At 32.5% G+C, this 19,607-nt stretch overlaps 1 protein-coding gene and 1 long non-coding RNA gene across 2 annotated transcripts in view; both read left to right on the top strand.

Annotated features, from left to right (window-relative positions):
• Positions 1-10,140, top strand: part of LOC141521247 (uncharacterized) — an 89,830-nt gene extending 79,690 nt beyond the window's left edge. Inside the window, exon 3 of the long non-coding RNA XR_012477875.1 lies at positions 1,608-10,140. This is a non-coding gene — a long non-coding RNA (uncharacterized LOC141521247). The remainder of the gene's footprint in view (positions 1-1,607) is intronic.
• Positions 1-19,607, top strand: part of ATRNL1 (attractin like 1) — a 1,271,094-nt gene that overhangs the window by 856,731 nt on the left and 394,756 nt on the right. The window lies entirely within an intron of this gene.

The following is a 19,607-nucleotide window of genomic DNA, read 5'->3' as shown; positions in this document are numbered from 1 at the left end:
TAAAGCATTCTACACCCATGATTAGTCACTTCTCTATTAAGACAAGAGAAATATGCTTCCTTCCTCATCTTCTAGAATGAAGATTGGTCATTATGTTAATGTGAATTTTCACAGAATTACAATCACAGAATTATAAAAATTAGAAGAGTCATCAGCATTCACACCCATAGAGAAACTCTTTTACAATGTAGCCTATTAATGGGATTACTTGATGACATTTAAAAAGGGGGTCACAAAACTTCTTGAGAAAAGCCTACTTTTAGACAGTTCTAATTGTCAATCAAGTCTAAACTTAGCCTGTTTTTGCATAGTCCTTCTAGGTCTTTCTGCTGGGACTCAGTCAAACAAGTCTAATCTATTTTTCATATAATGGTCCTTATAATACTTGAAAACAAGTTCTGTGCCTTCAAGAGTCTTTTCCAGGATAAGCATTCTAAATTCCTTCAATCTAGGGATAACCAATGGTTGGATTTTAATATCTATAATGATATATAATCTCTATAGGACAGCAGCTTTGAGCCCTTCACTATCTTGGTTGCTCTACTTCCTCCGAGTTGTACAGTGTACAATGTTAGATCTAGAATCAGTAAGGCCTGAGTTCAAAACCTGCCTCATACACTTACTACTAGACCCTGGACAAGTTATTCAAAATATGTCTTAGCCTTAACTTCTCATCAATCAAAAAAAGGAAAATAATAGAACCTAGTAGAATAATATGAGCTAGAATATTTAAAATTCCTTGTTACTATATAAATGCTAGTTATTATCAGTATCCTTATTAAACTGTGGTGTCCACAACTGAGTACTGTATTCTAGATACAGGTTGACAAAGGGGCCATCAACTTCTTATTACTGAAAAATTATATTTCTCAATATAGTCAAGTTGACATTAGCTTTTTTTTGACTTCCATACCACATTATTAAATCCTCCTGAACTTGTACCCCATTAAAATCCAAAATCTCTTTCAGGAAAACTGTTCTTTAATCATACTTTCCTCATCTTGTATTTGTGCAATTGATTTTTTTAATATACAAGTGTTCATATTTATCCCTGCTAATTTCATATTATTAGATTAGCCAGTGCTCTAGTCAGATAAGATATTTTGAATTCTGACTCCATTGCCCAGAATGTCAACTATGCCTTCTGATAATAGTGTCTCTTAAAATTTGAAATTTTCTATGTATATCTTTACTCAAGTAACTGCATGAAATAGTTTAAAGAAGGACAGATTCCCAAGGTTCTTTGCTGGAAACTTCCTGTCATTGATTTTGAACTATCAATGACTATAATAATCATTCATTAAGGGCAGCCATCCAAATAGTTTGGAATCCAATTTAATTATATTGTCTTCTAGCCTACATTTATTCTCTCCACAGCAAAAAGTAAGATCCATGAGCATGGACACTATTGTCTTTGCATCCCTATCACTTAGCACTAGTGCTTCACACACTAGACATTTAGTAAATGTTTGTCAAATTGACTTTAAGTTCAATTACTTTAGATTAATTGAAATTGGTGAAAGCCCTTGAACTATAATGATATTATTTATGTAGGATTAAATCACTCCCCAAGTATTCACTGTCACAAATTTCATGATCTTTCTTAGGTTATGTCTCTGTCAAGCTAATAATGCTACTGCATGAGTAACACTACCTACGCCTCGGGCAAACTGGGAACTCCCAGGGGTAAGGTCACATAAATGTTTATGGGAAAGAAGAAGACTGGAAATTCAAGCTATGTAACGATTGATTTTCTCCAAGTCGAAGATTTTATCTATTCATTCATCTATTCAATAAGCGCTTATTAAATGATATATTCTATGTGCCAACAACTATAATAGGTGTTGTGAATACATAAACCAAAAAAAATTAAGGATTTGTACTCAATATACTAAAATCTTGAGATTTTTAGGAACTATTTTTTATACTTGACTAAACAATTATCCATGAATGAGGCTAAATTAATTATGATAACCTAAATCAAAGTCCAGTGTGTGTTTCTTATTTAGATTATAGGATGAATCTTCTCTGCATCTAAGTTGCTTCCTTTGTAAAACATATTTTATCTACCTACCTCACACTCCAAATATAAATAAAGAACTTTGAACATCATGGGGGGGTAGAGATAAGAGAAAGAAAGAGTACAAATCAGTGATTTTATTGCTGAAGGAGACTTCTGGTATTGATACCCAAATCTATTAGAATAGATTTGCAAATCAGAATCTTATTGAGTTGCCCAACAGAGTAATCTCTTAAGTAACCAGGAACATACAATGCCCCCAATTTACATATAGGATTTGAACCTATGTTTTACTAAAGCCAAGGCTTATTTTCTCTTGATTTCATGATGCCATTTGTAAATCTTAAATTATTCCATAAATGTGCATCATGGCTGTTGTTGCTGCTGCCATTATTACATTTTATTGAAAGTCCAAAATCCATAGTCTGGCAAGTTAAACTTCTATAGCCTGTCTTTAATGTTCTTTTGTCCTGGGGCTAAGCCCTCCTGAATAAGAAGTAATACTAAATGAGTGTGACCACTCAGGCTATTTTTGACATCTGCCTCTCTTTCTGTCTCTTACTTTGAACACAATGATATATTCAATATTACCATTTTTTTGAAGGGGCACATTACTTGACCCTATTAATTCATTATTCCTAAGTGGTACTATTCAACCCAAAATTCCCTTATTCCCTTCCTTGACTACCATTTTATATGTATGTATTTGTATATATGTATATATATATATATATATATATATATATATGCATGTATGTTGGATAGAGATATATCTATATGTCAATATCAGTATGTAGACATATCTATCCATCTATTTACACACATGATAAATAGTAATAACTTTTTTACTTTTTGTATTTATGTTCCCAGAATGTAGTACATTCCAGAAATGCAAGAATAAGAATGAAAAAACTTTACCTCTTCCCCAGCAATTATATTTTTAAGGAATCATGAGCCCAATACTCATACTTATTTTCTGATCATCATGTAAAAGTTAGTGCAAACATGCATTTGAGGTTGGGCAGATCAAATATATAACCAACAAATGAAGAACTTGAAAGAACAATCAATCAGTGAACATTTATTAAGTGCCTACCCTTTGCCAGGAACTGTCCTAAGCACTGTGAGTACAAACATAGTCAATAGATAGTGCCTACCCCCTAAGGAGGTTACAATCTAATGAGGGAGGTAACATGCTAGTAAATATGTACAAACAAGATACATATAGGATAAGTAGGAAATATTTTACAGACAGAAGGTACTCAAATTAGAAGAGATTAGAGAAGGCTTCATCTAGAAGGTAGCATTTTAGTTAGGACTTAAAGGAAGCTAGGAAAATCAGTAATATAACTGCAAGAGAAAGAGCTTTACAGTAACAGAATATAATCAGAGAAAGCCTAGAATGATAGAATGTCTTATTTGTGGAACAGCCAGAAAGCCACCATCACTAGATTGAGAAGCACCTATTGGGAAATAAGGTATAAGAAAACTGGTAAGGTAGGAGATGGGTAGGTTATGAAGGAATCTGAATGCCAAATAGATCACGTGAAGGCAATAGGAAGTTACTATATTTTATTGCCTAGGGTGTGACATGATCAAATCTACATTTTATGAAAATCACTTTGATGGCTGAATGGAAGATGGATCAGAGTGGGGGGAGACTTGAGGAAGGCAGATTCGCTATTGCAATACTTCAGGTATGAGATGATGAGAGCAGAAAAAGGAAGGAGGCATATTTGAGAGATGTCGCGAAGGTTAGCAGGCTTTGGCTACAACTTGAATGGGGTGGGGGATGAAAGATAATGAAGAATGCAGGATAGCTCCTAAATTACAAGTTTGAGGGACTGGGAGAGTAGAAGGAGGAATAGGGAATGGGGGGGGGGGTAATAATTAGTTCTCTTTTGGACATATTGCAGGAGGCAACTAAGTAGCACAGTAAATAAAGCATTGGTCCTGGAGTCAGAGGACCTGAGTTCAAATCCAGTGTCAAACATTTAATACTTACTTAGTTGTGTGATCTTGGACAAATCACTTTATCCCATTATCTTGCAAAAATAAAAAACAGATGTATTGCACATGCATTTTGAGATATCTGAAAGGCATTTGAAGATGCTTGATGGGAAGTCAGCACAAAGATTATAGCAGAATAGGTAGATTTGAAAATTATCAGCATAGAATAACAATTCCAGATGATGCCAAGTAATTTTATAAAAGGAAGAGAAGATGATCTTATCATGTAACAAAGGAAAATATAGAGACAAGTCACACTGGATGGATGAACATAGCTGGGTTTAGAACTGCACTATTGGAAGAAATTTCAAGTAGATGAGATCATAGGTCCACCCTTCTGAGCATTTGAGTATCACTGGGAATTTTGAGGGAAAAGGCTAATAAGAATTGACCTTGCTTTTTATCATTATTTCAGTTATCTATCTTATTGGGGCTTCAACTGGTGGTAAATATTGTAACTATATGATAAATTCTAGAATACCTAGCTTGATATCTTTCTTTTGAAATGTCAAACAAATTCCTTTACCTCTGAAAATAAGTTTTGGTTGATTTCAAAATGATGGTACAATGTTTTCATTAAGGGGCGGCTAGGTGGCGCAGTGGATAAAGCACCAGCCTTGGAGTCAGGAGTACCTGGGTTCAAATCTGGTCTTAGACACTTAATAATTACCTAGCTGTGTGGCCTTGGACAACCCATTTAACCCCATTGCCTTGAAAAAACCTAAAAAAAAACAAAATAAAACAATGTTTTCATTAATATTCTGCTTTAATAAAAATTAGTGCATAAGGAAAATTTCAGTTTTAATAATAAAAAGAATATTTACCTTATATTTTAAAAGAACAATTTGCCAAAGCATTTGAGCTTTCCTCTTGTAAGTCAGTCAAAACAGTGCAACTATTTTCAAAGGACTGTTTAACTGTATACTTCATGATCCAACCAAACAATGAAAGAGAGTTTAATAAGGTGGAACTGATTGGGTTGGACATTTGTATACCTCTGTGGGTATTGTTTAATTGTCCATGAGATTGAGTTGTTAAATAAGCAGACTAATATGAACTGAGTAACATAAAGAAGAGATCTAATAAGAGACTGCACAGAATAATTTTGTTTCTAATGTGTAGTTCTTAATTACAGTGAATTTAAAGGAGTATTCTGTGTTTATAGGGAGATGTTTGAATTTTATCTTGTGGGAAGAAAAAAAATGTAAGATTTTTTTTCCTGCTGATATTGGCCAAGTTAGATTTTTTTATTTCATATATTTTATTTATTGAACGCCGTTAGACTGTAACATAGAAGAAATGAACATTGAATCAGGATCAAGGTAATCACTAAGCTATTTGCCCTGATTATAGTCTATTCAGATTAAAATCATCACCATATATTTTAAACCAGTATTTTTAGTGATTTTCTTTTACTCTCAATTCTTGTTCTGTTAAAGGCAATGACCAGTAGAAGAATACAAACAAAAATTGAAAAGTACATAATGAAGATTTCCTCTATTAACACAAAGAAGGGATGGTTTTTAAGCAAGTACGAGGCATGACTCATTTTTATCAAATTTACCAGTTCAGGGTATCATAAATGTCTTCTGATGTCAGAACTTTGGAGATTTTTTGGCAGCATTCTTTTGAAATTAGCATAACTGTTGTGAATTTAGGCCTCCCTTTGAGGGAGACAAACCTGGTCTAAGAGTTTCTTGAGAAAGGTTTGTTTGTAGTATACCTTAAAGGGAAAATGAAAGTCTATTTTAAATTTAAGCCAAATCAAATTTGTTACATTGAAAATCTTTCTTTCAAATTTGATATTAAGTCAAGTTAGACTTTTTTTAGGTTTTTTTTTTTGCAAGGCAAATGGAGTTAAGTGGCTTGCCCAAGGCCACACAGCTAGGTAATTATTAAGTGTCTGAGACCAGATTTGAACCCAGGTACTCCTGACTCCAAGGCCAGTGCTTTATCCACTATATCACCTAGCCTCCCTCAAGTTAGACTTTTAAGGTAAATGATGATCACCTGAGCTCAAGGTAAAATGTGACTGAAGGTAAGAGGTAGGAAGAAGGGAATATAAGCAGTTATATGGAGAAATAAAGTTCTAAAAATTAGGAGAATACTAAATTGGTGATCAGACCTAAGGGCAGATCTCACTCACTACTTAAAAACTGCAAAAAAATGCTCCAAAATTTGAAAGGACAATAATCACCAAGGAAGTGGGGAAAGCAAAAAAGAGAGAAATTCTCTTTGGGAAACATAGCCAAAAATAAAACAAAACATAACAAAAGTTAGGTTCAAGAAATGAAGTAACAAAAAGAAGGCCTGAATTAAATGAAGAAATTCTCTAGATTAAAAGAAAGGATAAACTTTCAGAATGTATCTCACAAGCAGAACCTTAGAAGAGATGATAGACCAATCATAATAAACTTGAGCAAATTAGGTAATAAATTAAGATAACAATGTGGTCAGTAGACCTCTTAAAAATTCAAAAGGATGAATGAGGGACTTTGCTTCAAGAAAAGACAGTACACATATTTGATAAATCAGGAAAGTCTGAAAAAGAGATTGGCAGAAATCACAGAATCTCAGAACAGAAAGAAAACCAAAAGAGTATTAGTCAAGTAAGACAATATTTATTGTGTACTAGCACAATGCCTGACCCAAAGTCAACTCTGAACTAAAATGTATTCCCTTTTCTTTTCTCTATATATCTTAGAAATGAGACATTTGTCAAAGAAATTTGCTGTAGAATATTTTACTGTTTAATGGTTTCTCTTTTAATTTTAAATGAATTGGCTTCACTTATGAAAAAAGGTCTTTTTAATTTTATATAATTAAAATTGTCCATTTTCTTCTAAAAATTTCTCTACTTCTGAGTTCAGGAACTCTTCCCTATTCCTAGATCTGAGTGTTAAATTTTTCCATAATTTATTAATTTTAAAATATTAAAACAGTATACTTATTACCTGTGTGACCTTGGGAAGTCACTTAACCCCATTCATTACCTTGCAAGTAATTTGCAAAAAAACAATAAAAAAAAAAGTAAATTAGGAGGTCATGGAGTAGTTTATCTGTCAGATCCATGGATAATAGATACAATATAAGTGCTAATTAGCATTATTTGTTTCAATTTTATGTCTAAATCATGTATTTATTCATAATTTATCTTGACATATATAGCATGAGATGTTGATCTAAAATTTATTTCTGCATAAGAATTCCCCAGTTCTCAACATTTGAGTTTTTCAAATAGGAAATTTCTAAAAATATTAGAAAAAATAGGAATAAGCTTGAAATAAGTAGCAATTATCTAAAATCATCCACAAGCATATCTGCATCTATAGAAATCTTCCTAATTATATCAGAGGTGAAGCAAGGATTTATCTTATCACCACCACTATTATTCCAAATTGTAGTAACTATTTAGCTTTAGTAATAATACAAGAAAAGAAAATTGAGGAAATTAGAATAGGCAATGAGGAAACAAAACTCTCACTCTCTGGAGATGATATGATGGTATTCTAGAGAATCAACTAGAAAAGGATGAAAAAATTAACAACTTCAATGAAATTTCAGGATAAACCCACAAAGGTCATCAACATTTCTATATATTACCAACAAAACCCAGAAGCAAGAGATAGAAAGAGAAATTCCATTCAAATAATCTAAATGCAAAATAAAATTCACCGGATTCTACCTGCCAAGACAAACTTAGGAACTTATATGAACAGCTACAATATACTTGTCACACAAATAAAGTCAAATTTGAATAATTGAAAAAATATAATTGCTCATACACTGATCAAACTAAGAAAATAAATGGGCAATTTTATGTAAATTAATTTATTTATTCAGTGCTATACCAATAAAACTACCAAAAATTATTTTACAAATTTAGAAAGGTAGTAATAACAAATTCATCTAGAATAACAAAGGGTCAAGAACATTAAGGGAATTAATGAAAAAAATGTGAAGGAAGATAGTCCAGCTGTTCTAGATTTCAAAGTATATTACAAATCAGAAATCATCAAAACAAAGCAAAGAATAGTGAGTCAGTGGAATTGTTTGGGTGCACCATACTCTGTAGGTACAAAAATCTGATTTTTGGGACAAGAACTCGATAGGAACAAAAACTACTGAGAAAACTGAAAAGCAGTTTGGCAGAAGCCAGGTATAGATCAACATTCATATCATGTATGAAGATAAGGTCAAAATAGGTACATGATTTAGAAGTAGGAGGAGATATTTTTAAAAAGCATATTAGAAGCAGCTAGGTGGTACAGTGGATAGAGCACCAGCTCTGGAGTCAGAAGGACCAGCGTTCAAATCTGCCTTTCAGATACTTGTTACTCATTACCTCTGTGACTTTGGACAAGTCACTTAACCTCATTACCTTGCAAATACCTTGCAAAAAAAAAATAAACAAACTAAAAGCAATGGAATTTACCTGTCAGATCCGTGTATAAAAGAAGAATTTATAACCAAAGATATTGAGAACATTACAGTACATAAATGATTACATTTTATTTGATCAGTCATTTCAGACATGTTTGACTCTTCACCACATTTAGGGTTTTCCTTGCAAGAGTCTGAAGTGGTTTACCATATTCTTATTCAGTTCATTGTACAGCTGAAGAGGTTAACTGAGGCAAACAGAATTAAATGACATGCCCAAGGTTACATAACTTATAAGTATCTGAATCTGAATTTGAAATCAGGTCTTCCTGACCACGGACCTGGTGTTGTATTCACGGTTCTATGTAGCTACAAATAACTAATGTCATATAGCGAGATAAAGTCAAAATGGGTACATGATTTAGAAATAAAGGGAGATAATTTAAGCAAATTAGGGAAGCATGGAATTACCTCTCACATGTGTAGATAAGGGAAGAATTTATGGCCAAACAGGACATACATAGGATGTAAAATGGATCATTTTGATTAATTAAATTTAAAAGTTTTTGTACAAACAAAATCAATGGAGCCAAAATCAAAAGGAAAGTAGAAAACTGGAGGAGGGGAGAATGTATAACAAATTTCTCTGCTAAAAGCTTCATTTCTCAAATATAAAGAGAACTGAGTCTAATTTATAGAAATATGAATCATTTTCCCAAACCCAAAAGCATATGAGTAGACATTTTCAGCTAAAGAAATCAAATCCATCTATAGTCAAAAAATGTTCTTAATCACTATTGATCAAAGAAATGCAAGTTAAAGCAACTAGGAGGTATCTATTGATTGCTATGAATTTACAGAAAAGAAAAATGACATTCTATAGAAAGGGTATGAAAAAATACCCCAAATATATTTGTTTTTTTTAAAGGAAAAAAATCTATATGTACAAAAATAATTAAAACAACTCTTTTTATGGGGGTCAAAGAATTGTGAATTGGGGGATGTCCATCAATTATGGAATGGATAAACAAGCTATGATATGATTGTGATGCAATACTATCATACTATCAGAAATGATGACCTGAATGCTTTCAGAAAAACCTTGAAAGAATTATATAAAATGATGTGGGATGAAGTGAGAAGAACCAGGAGAATATTGTACTCATTTAAAGCAATATTTTATGATGATTAACTGTGAATGACTTAGCTATTCTCAGTAATACAATTCTAAAATTCTAATTCTAAAGGACATGTAATGAAAAATGCTGTCCAACGACAGAGAAAGAATTTATGGTGTCTGAATACAGATCAAAATATATTATTTATTTTTTACATTATTTTTCTCCTTTTTCTAATTTTGGACAATGTTTTCTTTCACAAAATGATTAATATGGAAATGTTTTGCTCTGTGTATACATATCCAATATCAAATTGCTTAGGCATATTGGAGGGAGGAGAGAATTTGGAAGTCACAATTTTTTTTAAAAAGTGCTATAAATTGTTTTTTCCATGTAATTGGAAAAATAATATATTTTTAAAAATAGGTGACTATTGTGTTCACTTGCTTCTGTATATTGTAAAACCAATGTATTTCACTGTTCAGCTTTTTTCCTTAATAGTATCAAATTCTTTTGATGAATTACTACTTTGTAGTATAGTTTAAGATCAAGAACTACTGAATTCCCTTTCCATTTTTTCATTTATCACCTTCATATTTTTGGCATTTTGTTCCTCCAAATGAATTGTATTATGTTATCAAGTTATATAAGGAAATATTTTGGTAATTTTGTATTTCATTGAATCAATATAATTAATTTAGATAGTATTGTCATTTTATTATATTGACTTGGCTTACCCATAAGCAATAGTTTCCAATTATTTAGATGTTTTTATTTATATAAAGAGTCTTTTGTAATTGTGTTAATATAGTTCCAATGTATATCTTAGCAGGTAGTCCCATGTTTTATATTTTCTGTGTTTATTTTAAATTAATTTCCCTTTCTTCTGTTGAATTTTTTTTGCTAATATAGAGTAATACTGACATCTATATATTTGCATAATCTTTATTTTGTATCCTGTAACTTTGTTGACATTTATAACTGTTTCAGATAACTTTCAGTGGACTCTATAGGATTCTCTAAGTAAATCCTCACAGCATTTGCAAAAGTAGTAGTTTTGTTGCCTCTGTCTAAGCACTCATCAATATGATTGCGCAATTCTTATTGGTTCTTATTATTCATTATTAGTATTATCAATTATATTATTAGTTTTTCTAATATTGATCCAGCCATGAAATCCTGATATAAATTCAACCTGGATTGGATAATGTGATGGATAATCACAAAGTGTAATCATTGTTATATGTTACTATAGTCCCCTTTGCTAATACTAAATTTTGTGTCTATCACATCCAAAGAGATCAAAGAAAGAAGAGAAGAATCCTTGTGTACAAAAATATAGCAGCTTTTTTTTGTGATGTCAAAAAATTGAAAACTTTCAATTGAAATAGGGGCATCTATTGGGGATAATTATAATTATGATATATGAAAATGATGGAATACTATTGTGGTCAAAAAATTAAGGAGATAGCTTCAGTGAAATTTGAGAAAGCTTATATGAGTTGATAAAGGAGTGCAATAAGCTAACCTAGGAGGACAATTTATACAACAACAACATTGTAAAGACAGACAACTTTGAAAGACTTAGGACTTCTGATCAATATGAAGACAAATCATTTCAAGAATACTTATGATGAAATATGCTACCTGCCTTCTATTAGAGAAGTGAACTTGAGGGATGGATTGAGATGTATATTTTTAGAACATGACCAAAGTGGGAGTTTGTTTTTCTTGACTATTCATAAGTTATTACAAGGATCCTTTTATCTATAATTTTTTGTTAGGGAAGGAACGAAGGTAGATTTTCATTATTTAACAAAATTAACTTAAAAGTACCAAGAAAAAGAATTAGTATTTTATCTAAGAAGCAGCAGGCAGTAACTGGTGCTTTCAGAGTAGAAATGATATGGTGAGCTATGTCACATTAGGAATATCAATTTGGTAGCTATGTGAAGGATATATTGAAAAGAGGAGATTTTTGGATGAAGGGAGACCAATTAGGAAGTCCCTGAGGGATGTGCTCAGGAGCTTAACTAAGAAGACCTGGGGATGAATGCAGAAATCTTGTGGTGGTAGCAAGTCTTGATTATTGAATGAATATTTAAGGTAAAGGAGAAGGCCTAAGGGGATCTAATTAAGTACTTGGAGCTTTGCTTACCAAAAAAAAATATTCCTCACAATAACCTTATTAGAACAGTGCTACAGAAAATATTTTCCTCATTTTGCAGTTAAAGAAACTGAGGCTGAGGGGCATCTAGGTGGTGCAGTAGATAGAGCACCAGCCCTGGAGTCAGGAGTTCAAATCCGGTCTCAGAGACTTTAATAATTACCTAGCTGTGTTGCCTTGGGCAAGCCACTTAACCCCATTGCCTTGCAAAAACCTAAAAAAAAAAGAAAAGAAAAGAAACTGAGGTTGAGAGATTAACCAAATACCCTGAGTCATGTACCTGAGTCCTATCACATAGAGAGAAAAAAATCTGACATATGTTGAATATTAAAATTCTTCAACCATAATCTGCCCCCACCCCACAGAGGAGAAAGGATGGCAAGCATTCATTTTTGTTTGTTATTATTGTCATCACTGTGTGTATATATATATATATGTATATATATATATATATATATATATATATACATATACACACACACACATATATATATATATATAGTTTTGTTTTCCTGATTCTGTTTATTTTATTTTGTATCTGTTCATGTCATCCCATGCTTCTCTGTATTCATCATATTTATCATATAGCATAGTAAAACATTTAAATACTCAATATGTTTAACCATTCCCCAAAAGATGCGAATCTACTTTGTTTCCCTTTTGTTTTGACTTTAAAACATGATTTCACTATTCTCCCAGTCATATAACCATGGATTTATATTTCATCTTTTCTCATTTCTTACTCCCTCACTATCCATTCAATTGTCAAGACTTTCCAATTTCACCTCTTCAGAATTTCCTAAATCTATTATCTCCCCCCCATACTTTTTATTTCCATTGCTACCATTCTACATTAGGCCTTTATTACCTCTCCACCATCTCAATTATTCAATAGTCTACTAACTGGTTTTCTTCCAATTACTCTCCTCTTCACTTAATCCCTTACACATTTGCCAGAGTAATCTTATTATCCAGACCTGATTAAATTATTCTCTTGACTAAAAACTTTTATTAGCTTTTTCTTGCATAATGAATAAAATACAAACAAATTCAACTATCCACCACCTAAATTCAGACTGACTTCCTATCTTATTTCATTTTGCTCATTTTATAATTGAGTCGATTTGTAATACTAAGTTTTCTCTGATCTTATTGATCCTTTCTCCTTAATCCAGGCATTTTCATGTAGATTCCTAAATTTAGAACTGGGAAGAGTTGTAGCAGTAACAACTTTGTTTTGCCAAATACTCATTTGAATATACCATATATCTATGACTGTATTTTAAAGATGAGCCTTCCATTGACTTAAAAAAAATGACCACTAGTTTCATTTGAGTAATTCATGATGGAGAAATAGTAGGGTGGCATAGAGAAAAAGGGTGTTTTCTTTTCATAGTAACTTCAAGTGATTCAGTATTATATTCTCCCAAACCATAGAAGAGAATCAGAATTAATATCATTTTGACAGGATTTTTAGTAATCAAAAAAATGTACAATGAAATAATACTTTCACAAACCTGACAGCATTCATAATAAAACTTAAAAATTATATATTACAGATGTCCAAGCATGCTCTCTACTGGGGAAGTAGAATGTTTATTTTAATATTTTAACAGTGGATCTGAAAGAGGAATTTCTTCCTGATATTATGTTGCAGTAATAAGTATACATTTTAATTGTGCCCTGCATAGTTAGATAGCAAATTTTTTTAATGTAGCATTTAAGTCTTTCTTTAAAATTTGTTTCCAAGAATTATTACTAAAGATTAGATAAGTATATTTTTCACATCCACATGTCAATCTTTTGTTGTACATTATATTTCAATTTCCATACTCACATTTTTCCATCTTTGTCTGAAAGTAAGTCTATCCATTTATTTTCCAGTTTTTATTTTCCTGGTCATCCACACTTAGTCTTGTGTCCAGTCTGCTAGATGATTGGTCTAACTGTTTTTACTCATCATTACTACACAATCTGCATAGAGTCTTTCTTCATATTAGCTTTTTTTCTCCCATTTTGTTATATTTTTTTCAATTATATGCATACACAGGTAGTTTTCAACATTTGTCCATTTGCAAGCTTATGAATTCCATATTTTTCTTTCACCCTCCCTTCTTTCCCCCCTCCCCATGGCAGCAAACAGTCTGCTTTAAATTGGACATATATAGTCATGTTTAGCATTTTTCGATATTACTCTTGTTGTGAAAAAGATTTAGAACTAAAGGAGGAAGAAACATGAAAAAGAAAGAAAAAAACATAAAAAATTTTAGAAAGTAAGCATAGTTTTCTTTTCTCTGCATTCAGACTCTATAGGTTTTTTCCCTGAATATGGCTGACATTTTCTAAAGCAAGTCTCTCAGAATTGATTGTGATCACTGAATTGCTTAGAGAAACTGCATCCATCATAGTTGATCCATCTCACAATGTTGCTATAAATGTGTACAATGTTCTCCTGGTTTCTGCTCACTTTACTCAGCATAAGTTCATGCAAGTCTTTCCAAGGTTCTCTAAAGACCAGATGCTCGTGATTTCTTACAGAACAGTAATACTTTATAATATTCAGACATACCCCAATTGATGGGTATTTCATCAATTTTCAATATTTTGGCACTACAAAAAATTGCTATAAAAATTTTTGTACATGATCTCTCTTCTATGATCTCTTTGGGATATAGACCAGTAGTGGATTTGCTGGATCCAAGAGTATGCACAGCTTTACTACCATTTGGACCCAGTTCCAAATTGCTCTCCAGAAAAGTCGAATCAGTTTTCAACTCCACTAACAATGCATTAGTGTCCCAGTATCCCATAACCTCTCCAACACTGAACATTTTCCTTTTTTGTCATCTTAGCCAGTCTGATAGGTGTGAGATAGTACCTCAGAGTTGTTTTAATTTGCATTTCTCTAATCAATAATGATTTGGAGCATTTTTTCATATGACTAAAGTTAGCTCTAATTTCTTCATCTGAAAGCTTCCTATTCATACGTTTTGATAGGTGACACAGTGAATAAAACATTGATCTTGGAATTAGGAAGATGGGAATTTGAAATCAACCTCAGACACTTGACTCTGACTAGTTGTGCGACCTTGTGCAAATCACTTAACCCTGATTACCTTGCCTCCAGGGTCATCTCCAATTGTCCTGATTCATATTTGGCCACTAGACCCAGATGACTCTGGACAAGAAAGTGGGGCTGATGACTTAACACAGTTCCCACTCACTCAAATCTAATTCACATACCTGTCATGGCATCACCTTCCAGTGTCATATTCTTTTTCAAAAATTGAAGGACAAACATTATTACTAATTGGAGAAAGACTTGTATTCTTATAAATTTGACTCTGTTCTCTATATATTTTAGAAATGAATCCTTTATTACCAATTGACAAATGACCAAAAGATATGAACAGAATTTAGATGAAGTAATCAAAACTATCTAAACCATATTAAAAAAAATGCTCTAATTCACTCTCTTTTTTTGTTGTTTTATATTGTTTTTGTTTTTTTAGGTTTTTGCAAGGCAAATGGGGTTAAGTGGCTTGCCCAAGGCCACACAGCTAGGTAATTATTAAGTGTCTGAGACCAGATTTGAACCCAAGTACTCCTGACTCCAAGGCTGGCGCTTTATCCACTACACCACCTAGCTGCCCCCCTAATTCACTCTTGATTGGAGGAATACAAATTAAAACAATTCTGAATTACTTCCTTATACCTATTAGATTGGCTAATAGAATAGAAAAGGAAAAAGGAAAAGTCTTACATGTACAAAAATATTTATTGCAGTTCTTTTCTGGTGTCAAAGAATTGGAAATTCAGGGGATGCCTATCAGCCAGGGAATGGCTGAACAAATTGCTTCATGTTATTATGATGGAATGCTATTCTTTTATAAGAAATAATAAGTAAGATGCTCTAAGAAAAACTTGGAAAGATTTACAAAAATGGCTGTAAAGTGACGTAATAGGTACAAAGTAATAGCGATATTGTAAGATGATCAGCTGTGAATGACTTAGTTATTCTTGGCAATTTAATGATCCAAGACAAGGATGGACTTATGAAAATGCTATCCATCCACAAAGAAAGAACTGGTGACATCTGATTACAGATTGAAATAAGCTTTTTAAATTTTATTTTTTGTGTATTTTTGGACTATATTTTCTTTCAAAACATGACTATTATGAAAATGTTTTGCATGACTATACATGTATAACCTACATCAAAAATTACTTGCCTTCCCAATAAGGGGGAGGAGGGGTTTAAGTGAGTGAGGAGGGAGGAAGGAAGAGAATTTGAAACTCAAATTTTAAAAATAACTGTTAAAATTGTTTTTATATGTAACTGGGAGAAAATGAAATATTAAATTAAATAAAAAAAGAATTGAGATCATAGTTCTAACCTCAACTCAAACATTTTCTTAACAGTATTGTACATTCAACCCTTTTGTTGGCACAGTTTTGTCTATCATAGCAATCTTTTGATTGGTGCTCAATTATGCCTTAGGAATTTTCAAAAGTTAACTGCATAATTTAACCATACTCTTGTCTGCCAATGGAATTCAACCATTTAAAGCTTATTTATCATGATGATGAGGGCAGCTAGGTGGCATATTAGATAGATCACTGGCCTTGGCATGAGGAGAATAGGAGTTTGAATCTAGCCTCAGATGTTTACTTAGCTGTGTGACTTTGGCAGGTCACTTAATCCTCATTGTTTGCATTCAGGGCCATCTCTAATCATACAGATCAATATCTGGCAACTGGACCTTGATAGTCTGGAGGAGAAAATAAGGTTGGTGACTTAGCCCAGCACCTCTGCACTCATATCCAATTCATGTGCTTGTGACAGCATCACCTCCCTGATGTCTTAGTGGTCTTTGAGAATGAAGGAGAAACATTATTATTTATCATGATATAAAAGCCTGGGAGCTGGTCTCTATTTTATTTCCATTTTACAAATGGAAAACTAAGGGTTTAAAAATAAGAGAGCTAAGAAATTGAAATGTGTGTGTGTGTGTGTGTGTGTGTTGGCGCACGTGCACGTGCACACGCGCACACACACACACACACACACACACACACACACACACACACAGAGGCTTACACAACTGGAAAACTGAAGATTTAAATTCATATCTTCCTGATTCTTCCAGTCAACTTTGGGCTTGCCCTGCATAGCCTCTCAGCTATCAAGTGAAAAAACATGTGTTTTTTTAAAGAATAGATTATTTCTATAAGATCTCTCTATATATAATCCCCAAATCCTTGTTTGACAGTAAGACATTCTTATTTATTGCTTTTATAAACACTACTTACTGGATGCGAGCCTTTTAATAATATTTCCCTTGGCAGGCATGAAGGGGAAAGGCTTATGTAAAGTAATAACAAAAGGTAGAGAGAATTTTTATTATCTTCACATCTGTGTTCATTACTGTCTTTGTGACAAAGAGACCATCCAGTCAACCCATTCAGGTGTCTTTTTTTCCCCCTAGAAAAGAATGAATTAAGCAAGATGAATAATTTTGTGCCCATCAAACATTATGCATATAAAGGGCAAGATCTAAAAATCATTATTATTTAAGGAACAAATTAGAAGCAAACTCCCTTAACTCTTTTATTATATCATTTTTATCAGATATAACATTTAATAAGTTTGAATTTTGATATACAACATGCCATAATTATCATGTTTCTTTATTATCTTTGCCAAATTATCCTTGCTGTTTTCTAAGTGACTTCAATGAGACAGATTTTCCATTTCATGCTACACAAATAGCAATTCATTAGTGCCTATAATGGTACTTATATTCAATCAACCATATTAAACACTGACCTATTTACAGGACGGTTCAAAGACTAGTGGTACATATATTTGGAATTTGATAGTCTTAGATGATGGTGAAAATGAAACTCAATATTTTATAGCTGCTAAAATTCATACTGGAACAATGAGTTTAAATGACCACTAGTTAGTAGGCAAATGATATGTCAGAAATCTGTATAATTTAGTAGTCTATTAAACTTCAAGGCACTACTTTCCACAATAATTAAAAGCATGAACTCTTAGATTGTATATTAGATCATCTTCATCATCATCACCATCATTGAGTATCTCAGACTCTTATGTCAAAATTAAGCACATTTTATATGTAATATATTCATTAAACAATTAAAAATATTTATCAGCTTAAAAACTGACTTATTTTTCCATATGCAAGTAGTGACATCTCCAAATATAATTTTAATAGTGATTTTTGCCTGTAACAGATTTGGCTCTACCATTGACTTGGGGTGTGACCCTGGGCAAATCACTCCCTGTTCAGGGCCCCAGTCTCATTATCTCTAAAATGCTTTAGCTAGAATACATTTTCTTCCAGTTTTAAAACTTTATGACTCTTATTATTATGTCATAGTCACTGATATTTTGATCTTTGGCCAACTATCAACATGTTCAATAGATTATTGCATTATGATTTATTTCTTTTTCTCCCACCATTTTTATTTTATTCATTCATTCATTTATTTAGATTTTGCAAGGCAATGGGGTTAAGTGGCTTGCCCAAGGCCACATGGCTAGGTAATTATCAAGGGTCTGAGGCCAGATTTGAACTCAGGTACTCCTGACTCCAAGGCCAGTGCTCTATCCACTGTGCCACCTAGCCTCCCCTCCCACCATTTTTAAAGTTAAATTCTCCTACATGTAAGAGTTTTGCTCCCAGCAAGTACTCAACTGAAATGTTTATTTTACAAACCAAATTACTATATTCCTTATGGCTTTAGCCTTGGGAATCATGTTTTCCCTACAAGTATGCTTTCTTAGTCTAATTTTGGAATTTTAACATTTCTTTTTTTCATGTTCAATCCTAATCACCTACCATAGGTACCTTCTCCTTCCAAAACAGAGTAATTTAATAAGTTATCCAGAGCTTCCTAATACATTAATTTAATAGGAACTTTCACCTTACTTATTCCAAGATTTTTTAATTGAGTCTTAAAACCTTTAAGTAGGTTTCCTAATTATATAGCAAAAACAAAAAAAATGTTGCCTTAGATGATAGACTTTTTATGACTAATTTCAGGAAGAAATTCCCATGTGCATAAATAGGTAAAAGCATCTTTACAAATATGGCTCTTAATTATTTATTTTAAGTCACCTACAGGATTATTTGATCTAGGAAGTTCTTAGTCATCGTGAGAAGTGGCATGCTTGTGGAATCCTCTTCTAAATAGTGGGTCCCTCAGATGGAAAATTGTAGAAAATTGTACTTTGGTTAAAATGCCAAAGGATTCAATTTAATTAGCTGCATAATTTCCTTACCTTACCTTTGAAATTAGCTCAAATGATATTGTTCTGAAAATTGTACTTTAAAATTAATTCTGAACTCTTGAAAAGTACATGATTACTTCAGTAATTATTAAGTAAACAGGCTAGCATAGTGCTAATGTTAAAAATAAACATACTGCATTCGTGATATTGTTATACATTCAATTGTACCAAGTGACGGGATTTCACTGAAGTTGCATCATCACCATTTCAAAAATATGTATATTACAAAAGAGAGCTTTCTGAACATTCTATTTAGTTTGCAATATTTATATTGACATAGTTCCTCACAGTTTAATTGGTTCACTCTAACAAGTGTTTCCCCACCCCTGCCCCGCCCCTTTGTTACATTCAATATGTCTAGATATTAGCTCTACTTTTCAAACATCAAAGAACCTGCAGACTTGGACCAGTATTTAGCAGGTTAGTCTTGGACCTTAGTATTTAGCAGGTTAGTCTGGGAAGCAGAGATCCAAGATCAGCACAGAACAACCAGGCAATTAACAGTTGATTAGGGTTCCAAGTAGGCAAATTATCTCATTAACACTTAACCCTCTAAGAGCTCAGAATAATACTTTGTTTTGGCTT

Source organism: Macrotis lagotis, chromosome 4 (genome assembly GCF_037893015.1).
Source record: "Macrotis lagotis isolate mMagLag1 chromosome 4, bilby.v1.9.chrom.fasta, whole genome shotgun sequence".
Classification (NCBI taxonomy): domain Eukaryota; kingdom Metazoa; phylum Chordata; class Mammalia; order Peramelemorphia; family Peramelidae; genus Macrotis; species Macrotis lagotis.
Note: the sequence above shows the minus strand (reverse complement) of the source record. Positions and strands in the feature narration are given on the sequence as shown.